Raw genomic sequence first — 8,097 nt, 5'->3', positions numbered from 1 at the left:
GCATGAGTAAGAAAAAAGCCTTTACTGCTTGAAGCCACTGAGATTCTGGGAGTTGTTGTTACCACAGCATTTTCTAGCTTACTCAGACCATTACAATCCCTGGCATTTTTTACGAGCCTTGGGCTACCAATCAAGTGTCTAATTTATTTCTAAACTCTCTATTTCTTAAAGTCTATGAGTCTGTGAAGCAAAACTTTTTTTTTTGTTTTTCTTTTCTTGCTCTGTCAGAATTAAGTTTTAGTTCATGTCTGTATCATTCAGCAGCTGAACAGTTAAATTCATCATCTGAAGAGGCAAAACTTAAAAATGCAATTTCAGATTCTTGAATTACCTGAATTCCTACCCTGGTTCATAGGGAATGTCCATTTGGTTGAATGGAATGTCTCATTTTGGAGTCAAGTTATCAAATCCACAATTCAAATAAAAGACTCATCAGGCCCAGCTTCACAAGGCAGTGAAATATCAAGGGGCTGACAGGTAAGTGCAGAGAGATCACTCCAACCCTAGCTGTGCTGTGAGTCTCCCCAGCTATACTCTCATGTGAAGAAGAAGGAACGAGATAAATCAAGAAAAAAAATAAAATCATACTTCTGAAAGCCTTAAATGACAAAAGAAGTCAAGAAAGAGGCAGGATGTCTACACTTTGTTTCTATTTATGGAACACAAAGTTTAAACAGAGCTCTCCATTCAGAATCCGCCTGGCTATTAAAATTGCCTTCCAAGTTATTATCTGCAAGGAAACGGACAGCATTCAAATCTTTCCCTATAGTGGGTTTGTATTTGGAGATGTTTCACATCTGTTTAATACACTGATCAATTTTACCTTGTCAAAACAGAGAATGGTCTGTCAAAAACAGGATGAAGCTCATTAGTGAGATGCAGGAGATAGTACAATAGAGGGAGAATAAACAGACTACCCAGAAATGAGGAAACAAGAGCCTATTCAGGAAGCGAGTGGGAATAGTAGAAAATGATACAGCAGTCATGGCAGACCAAAGGCTAATGGACTGTACTGCTACTTAGTAAATGATACTGAACAGGAAAAAAAATTTCAATGCTTGCCATGTGGTGGTAGTTCATGGTCTCGTCTGGGGCCTGATAAGTGAGTAGTCAGCAAAGCAGATTAACGGATTTTCTCCATTCTAGGCGGCACATGATTTTTCCAGTTAAACATTTCTGAAGTCAAGATGTGTCTTATCATAATGGACGTGCAGAGCTCATGTGGTAGAATTTTCCTTGCTTTTCATAGAATGAGAGAGAGGAAATATGAAAGTGTAGTTCAAGTAATAATTTAAAAGTCAATGTATTACATACAGCAGAAAATACAGGCTTAAGATTTTAGATGTTATTACTTATTGACTAGATTATATCTCCATATAATTCAAAATTCAAAAGTTACAAAAGGAATACATCAAAAGTCTCTCTCCTGATCTTGTTGCCCACCTGCCCAGTTCTCCCACCTGAAAGTTTTGTTACCACTTGCTTGTACATTCTTCCAGAGATAGTTTATTTATATGACAACAAGGATATTTATAATTTTCTCCTTATTTATTCAAATGACAGAATGCTACACACACTTTTCTATACCTTGCTTTTCTTGCCGTGCAATGATATACCTCGGAGATTATTACAGTACATCATGAGTTTCCAATTTCTCTTTTATAGTTGTATAATATTCCCTTTTATAGATATACAATGATTTATTTCACCTGTCTTCTAAAATGGACATCTAGGTTGTTTCTAATTGTTTGCTAATACAAACAAACACTATGATAGAGAATGACATTGTGTTCATATAATTTTATAAAGGCGTGAGTAGACTAAATTTTAGAAGTGGCATTGCTGTGTCAAAGGATATGTGCATTTGTATATTTGATATTTTCTACTTGCCTTCCATAGAAGCTATACCATTTATATTCCTGTTAATATACGAGTGTCTATTTCTCCACATCCTTTTTGATAGTGTTATCATTTTTATCTTTGCCACTCTACGAAGTAAAAAGTGAAATACCAATATACTTTTTAAAAAGTATTAATTGAAATATAATATATTCATAAAAGTGCATTGATCCTAAGTGTGCAGCTCAATAAATCTTCCCAGATTAAACACACAGTGTGACCCAGTTCAAGAAACAGGATGGGACCTCTAATGCAGTAGTCCCTTTATAGTTTCTTCCAGTTCATCATGTAGTTTTTACTTTTCTCTTATTATGAGTGAAAGTAACTACCTCTTTAAAACCATCTCTTTGTTTTGAAATAATTTTTTTTTTTTGGAGATGGGGTCTCGCTCTGTTGCCCAGGCTGGACGCCACTGATGAGATCATAGCTCACTGTAACCTCAAACTCCTGGGCTCAAGTGATCTTTCCTCAGCCTCCCGGTTAGCTGGGACTACACGTGTGTGCCACCAAACCCAGCTAATTTTTTTAAAACTTTTTTGTAGAGATGGGATCTCTCTGTGTTGCCCACCTTGGTCTCCCAACTCCTAGGTTCATGTGATCCTGCCCGCTCAGCCTCCCAGGTAGCTGGGACCACCAGCACACACCACCTCACCTGGCTATTTTTAAATAATTTTAAGTTGCCTTAACAGAAGTTAAGCATCTTTTCATGTGTTTAGAAGCCATTTACATTTCTTTTTCTATGAACTGCATATTCATATCTTTTGCCCATTCTTAGACTTTTTCCCTTGATTTGTAAAAGTTATTTTAGTGATAAGGACATTTCAGTCTGCAATAGGAAAGATATAGATATTATGCTGGAATTTATTAACCATCGTTGATCCCTGAGAGTGGATATTCAGCATCTGAAATTCTAGAAAACCAGCAATGCGTCAAGCAGCTCCATAGTGGGTATAATCAGCCTAGAGAATCTTCTCCTGCTACAGACCAAAGCCTGAGGAGCCCTTTCCTTTCCTGTCTCTTATTTAACTTGCTAGCTTGACCCTCCTCTGCCCCAGGTCACCAGTAGAAAACCCAACCTCGTCAAGGGAAAGACCCTGTTAAACAGGAATATCCAGGAAGACTCTGGAGAAACATTTGGGGAGAGCTGCCTGCTCTGGATCACCAGCATCTTCCCAGACTGCCTCCTCCAGCTCAGCCCCCCACAAAAAACCACAGTCTTCCTCTTCTGCCTGCAGCCACTGGTTCAGAAAGAGCCTCCTGGGGAGTATACACACAGGAGGGGAGTTTCCCTTAAAAACAAAAGCAAGTAGGAGTTTTTTGTTTTGTGTGTTTTTCCTCTCTCTCCCTCTGACTGGACAGTAACCTCACGCCACATGCCTTCCAGCAAACACTCAGCACCCGATAAATCATGTGACCCCTTCTGTTTACTTAGAGGTGCTGGCTGGCTGGGGCCTCTAATCCAGCCCCTGGTCTGTAACCAATTTCAGAGTGGTTTTCACTGGAAAGGGGAACTCCTGAGGACCAGATAGTGCAACCTATTCATTTGCCAGGAGGAGCTCCCCTGGGCCATTCCCTGGGATTCTGGGAGAAGCAGTGAAACCTAAGACAGAGTTTATGAGGCCACCAAAAAGTGTGTTCAAGAGAACACCAGCTCTGACTAGTTCCAACACAATATGGAGTAACTACAGAAGTCTCCTCTCGCCTGTAATTTTAGGTTCATTTTTCCAATCCTTATCTAGTGTTTCAAAGTCTAGAATCAACAATCATTTTTTCTGAGTGCTTTGGCAAAACCCCTGACTGAACTATTTTAAGTCTGATTTTTTTTTTCTTTCTTAAAAAAAGGCTACTAATAATGAGAATTTGGAGGCTGCTTTCAATGAGATGAAATGCCTGGCTCCAAGTCCAGAGCAGTGTATCTGAGAGTGGACTGGTGAACTACCCAGTCACTATCAAAAAGGCAGGTTCTCCAGGCCCCATTCCAGGCCTGAGGAATTAGCACAGCAAGAAGTTATGCTTTAGAAGTATGCTTTAAAAAAATAAATAAATAAAAGCTCTTTAGGTAAATGTTATGCTGATTGACATGTGACCACTCTGTTTCTACAAACACCATTTTGATCAACCAGAAATAGCTTTATTGGGCCATGGACCACCAACTACAACAGGAAAAACATCTGGTCTGGAGAGGACAGAATCTTTCACCTTTGATCCACCTTTCTAGGTCTTTTAATTTCCCTTCAATCCACTCAATGGCTAGTTTTTCAAGATAAATAGGCACCTTATTTCAGTTTTTTTGTTTTTTTAAGTCCTTGTCTTCCAGGAGAGTACTTGGGGGCAGGTGTCTTGTGACAGAAGCAGCAAGCACTGAAAATGCATCAGCATAACAGATTTGTGGCTGTGCAGATCCCGGATGGAGCAGGATGGGTGGGGGATGTGGAAAGGGAGAACCAAGTGTTTTTCTAGGCAGTTATTCAACCAAACCATTACTTCAAATTTCCAGACTTCATTTTAAAGCCTGGCTCTCCCATTGCCTCAGGACCCAGTTTCTTACCTCTGAGTGGATGAGTTGGGAACAGAGAATCCAGTTGTGACTCAAGCATCTAAACATGCTTCTCCAGAGCTGGTCTTGTAGGCAAGGTCCCTGCAGCATTACTGCTACTCTGGAGTTTTCTCGTGGGCTCCTAGAGGCAGCCCAGGACGGTGACCAGGCAGTGGCTGTGCAGGACCCCAGGGACACTGAACACTAGGCTTTGGGGAGGAAGTCTTCTGCACAGGTCCCCCACCTTGTCCACTTTTGGCACCAAAACAGTGAAGCACTTTCACATAAGAGATGATGAAGGCTCAGACACTATCAGTGGTGACCAGCATGGATGGAAGACCAGAGGGTTGGTTGTCCCTAGTGTTTGGGACGTCAAGGCCTGCATGATGTAGGCTGCATTCAGCCAGTGAGTAATAGAATACCCAAGTAAAAACGTCTTGAACACCAGGGGCTCATTATCATACATGTCAAGAGGTTTCAGAGTTAGGTAGCCTCAGTGACTCAGAGCTGTCAGGGGGCACAGAGGCTTTCTAGTGATGCTCTGGTTTTTCCCTTGTGGGAACAAGATGGCTGCTGCTGTAGATCCAAGCATCATGCCTCACTCAAACATGTTCAAAGGCAGGAAGGAATGGAGTTTTGCTTCACATGCCTGTGTTTTAATTAAGGAGGAAACTGCCCCCACTCCCAAATCCTAGAAATCCACCATCACATGCCCACCCCCACATAGGTGGGAGGAAGGTAGGTTTACTGCATGGTTACTTAGACTAACCATGTTCTATCTCTCCGAGCTTGGGGAAAGGTCCACCTTCCCTGAGTGTATTGCTGCCCCACACTTGGGCATCGAGATTTGAGTAGCAAAAAAGAAAAGTGTGATGGCTTCTGTACAGGCCATGGAGATAGACAAGATCCCTGCCAAAGGGATCTTGCGTTATCTTTGGTAGGCAGTTCCTCCCTAATGGCCAAGAATAAATTAGGAGAAATGTGGATGCAGAGTTAAATTTAATTTGATTTTAGAAAATAAAAAAAGTGACATTTCTCATCTGAGTGTTTTGTTTGGTTTGCTTTTCTGGGAGTAAAATTCATGCCTTCCTGTCCTAAAGGTAGAAGTTTGGTTTACATCTCAGAACCTGGGACATCTGAATAAACTCCAGGCTTGCCAAGAGGTCCTTCCCCTCACTTCCCCCAGGCCCCCACTGCTCAGGGCTCTCCATCACACCCTTTGCTGCAGGAAGTGAGGGTGTGGCTCAGACACAGGCACATGCATTGGCATTTTCCACTGAGGGGTTTCTAGTAATTTCTAAGTGAGTTTTTGAAACCTCCAAGCTGGAGGTTTTTTTCTTTCTTTTCCTTTTTCTGAAGCTAATAAAGCCTGAGTAGTTGAGTGAGGCATCTTCAAAGAGTCATGTGTACTCAGCAACTCTGGTGTGTTAGTTTGTCTTCCAATCTATCTCACCCAGGGTGCTTATCTCTCAGAAAGGGAGATTATTACCACAGAGACTAGGCTGGAAACCGCTTTGCTGACAGGTTTAAGAGTCTTAGCAAAACAAACAGCAGAAAAGACAAAACTGTGTGCAAAATGGCAAGCTTCACTCTCCCTACGTGGTTCTGCTGGGTAGATAGGGAGCCGGAATCAAAACAGAGAACCTCTAAACAATGGTAACAGAGGTTGAGCTTCATGGGGGGGGGTAGTGAGGTGGGGGCAAGGGTTGGCATTTCCTTTTGAGCAACTAATTCTCTCCTTTTATAGAGACAACTGCTAAACTGACAAGCCCGTCACCATACCTGTTGATCTGGTTTATGATTCATGCCTTAAAAGAACCCTAGAGTTGTGGTGGTTCCTCTTCCTGTTTTTCATACCCAGAAAGCTGTACAGATGATAAAATCATGCTATTGAGTTTCTCTTGATCTTGCTTTTTGGGCCCAGTGGAAGAGTCTTTTCCTTGGGTTTGGCAAAATCTGAACTAGGACCAGCACGTGCAAATTTGCAAGCAACTTGAGAACAGGAGGGTGCCATTTCTTTTTCTCTCTTCTGGGCACCTCCTCACATAGTATTGGGAAAATACTAGGTGCTCCACAAATGTTAATTATATGATTGGATTAAAGGATGGATAAATCTGCTGTCTCACTGTAACAGTACTCTGAAGCATTGGGAGGTAAAAGTGCTTCCATATATAAATTTATTCTTGTTGTTTTTAATACTGGTAGTAATATGTCCAGCTAACTGGAACAAAAGAGCAAATTAAAATGCTTCACACTTACCCCAGGGTCCATTAAGGAGAGGACTTACTGAGGTAGGACTTCGTTATTGAAAGAGCATTCAATTACAACCAAAACAATTGTAGTAATTGAAGTCTTAATTGTTTCACTCTCAAAAGGGTTTGGGGAAATGCAGATAGAACCTGTCATCTATGCCACAGTTTAAGAATTCAGGGTAGAATTCAAGTGACTTTTGGAGTTGAGGGAATACATGGCTCCATCTCCTTTTGGGAGAACTAGAGTCTGGGTGGTCCCTTTTGACCTAGGTGAGAGAGACCCCTCTCCCACCCAGCCTCTGGCTCATGGGCCCTGTAGTGGTCCGGCCCTTCCAAAAGAGCACAGAGGCATTTAACCTATAGTTAAGAGATTAGGATAGGAGTCAGGCAGGAACCTGAATCCTGACTCCCTGTCTCACTATGTGACCTTGGTCTAGGGACTCTGCTTCTCTAAATCTTAAATTGCCCATCTGTAAAAGAGAGCTGTAAAAGACAGTTGTGAGGACTAAATGGGACGATACATTTAAAGCATGTAGCACAGTGCCTGGCACTCCATAAGCTCTTATAAATGGGAGCCATTTGTCATTTTTACTTTGCCATCACTATCATCATCACAGTTCCCTGAACTAGAACACCGTACAACAAAGAGGTTTGAACCAAGATCATTTTGAACCTCTTTTCTGAATCCATGAAAATGTATTTACTTGGTCATCAACCTCAATCTGCTTAGTTACTGCAGATGATGTGGGCTGTGGTTAGGTCAGTCAAGGATAAACTCCCAACAAAGTGATGTGCAGCCCAGCACCGGCACCATTTGGTCTCAGCAGCTCTGCTAAATGACAATGTTTCTCTTCCTTAATTTTGTTTTCAAAGAGGCAAATTAGGGAACATTTTATTACAGTCACACTATTTACTTTTTAACTACCAATCCCACCCATCTCCACCAAAAAATAAAATAAAATGAAAAATAATAAAAGACATGTTTAAAGATGGCTTTTGCTCAAAACCACCAACCCAGTGTAAGAGAAGCAGCTGAGCCGGTGGAGAGACCTGGTAGCCTGATTGACATAGATGTTCAATGACACCAGCTCAGCCACCTTCTGGTTGTGTGACCTGGTGCAAGTCACTTGACCTTCCAGAGCCTCAGTTTCCTCATTTGTAAAATGGGGATAATGATGCTTTTCTAACAATTTCTCTGTAAGGGTTAGAAATAGTATATCTAAAACACTCCTAGTAAAGAGATTAGGTGCTCAACAAAAGTGGTAGCTATTAATAGTTTCAGGATTCTGGTTGTTATTCAGTCTCATCCAAGACTTAGGGAAAATGGCTCCCTAAAGTGAATTAATAGCTGACACTCACAAATGCATATGATGTGCCAGGCAATCCCCTACACCCTTAACATATATTAAC

At 41.4% G+C, this 8,097-nt stretch overlaps 1 non-coding gene across 1 annotated transcript; it reads right to left on the bottom strand.

Moving 5' to 3' along the window:
• Positions 1-219: 219 nt before the first annotated feature.
• On the bottom strand, positions 220-291 carry LOC123648746. The gene has a single exon (XR_006738761.1). It is a non-coding gene; the product is annotated as a small nucleolar RNA SNORD5 (small nucleolar RNA).
• Between the last annotated feature and the right edge of the window lie 7,806 nt (positions 292-8,097).

The sequence above is a fragment of the Lemur catta genome, chromosome 12 (assembly GCF_020740605.2).
Source record: "Lemur catta isolate mLemCat1 chromosome 12, mLemCat1.pri, whole genome shotgun sequence".
In the NCBI taxonomy this organism is placed as follows: Eukaryota; Metazoa; Chordata; class Mammalia; order Primates; family Lemuridae; genus Lemur; species Lemur catta.
This window is presented reverse-complemented; position numbering and strand designations above follow the sequence as displayed.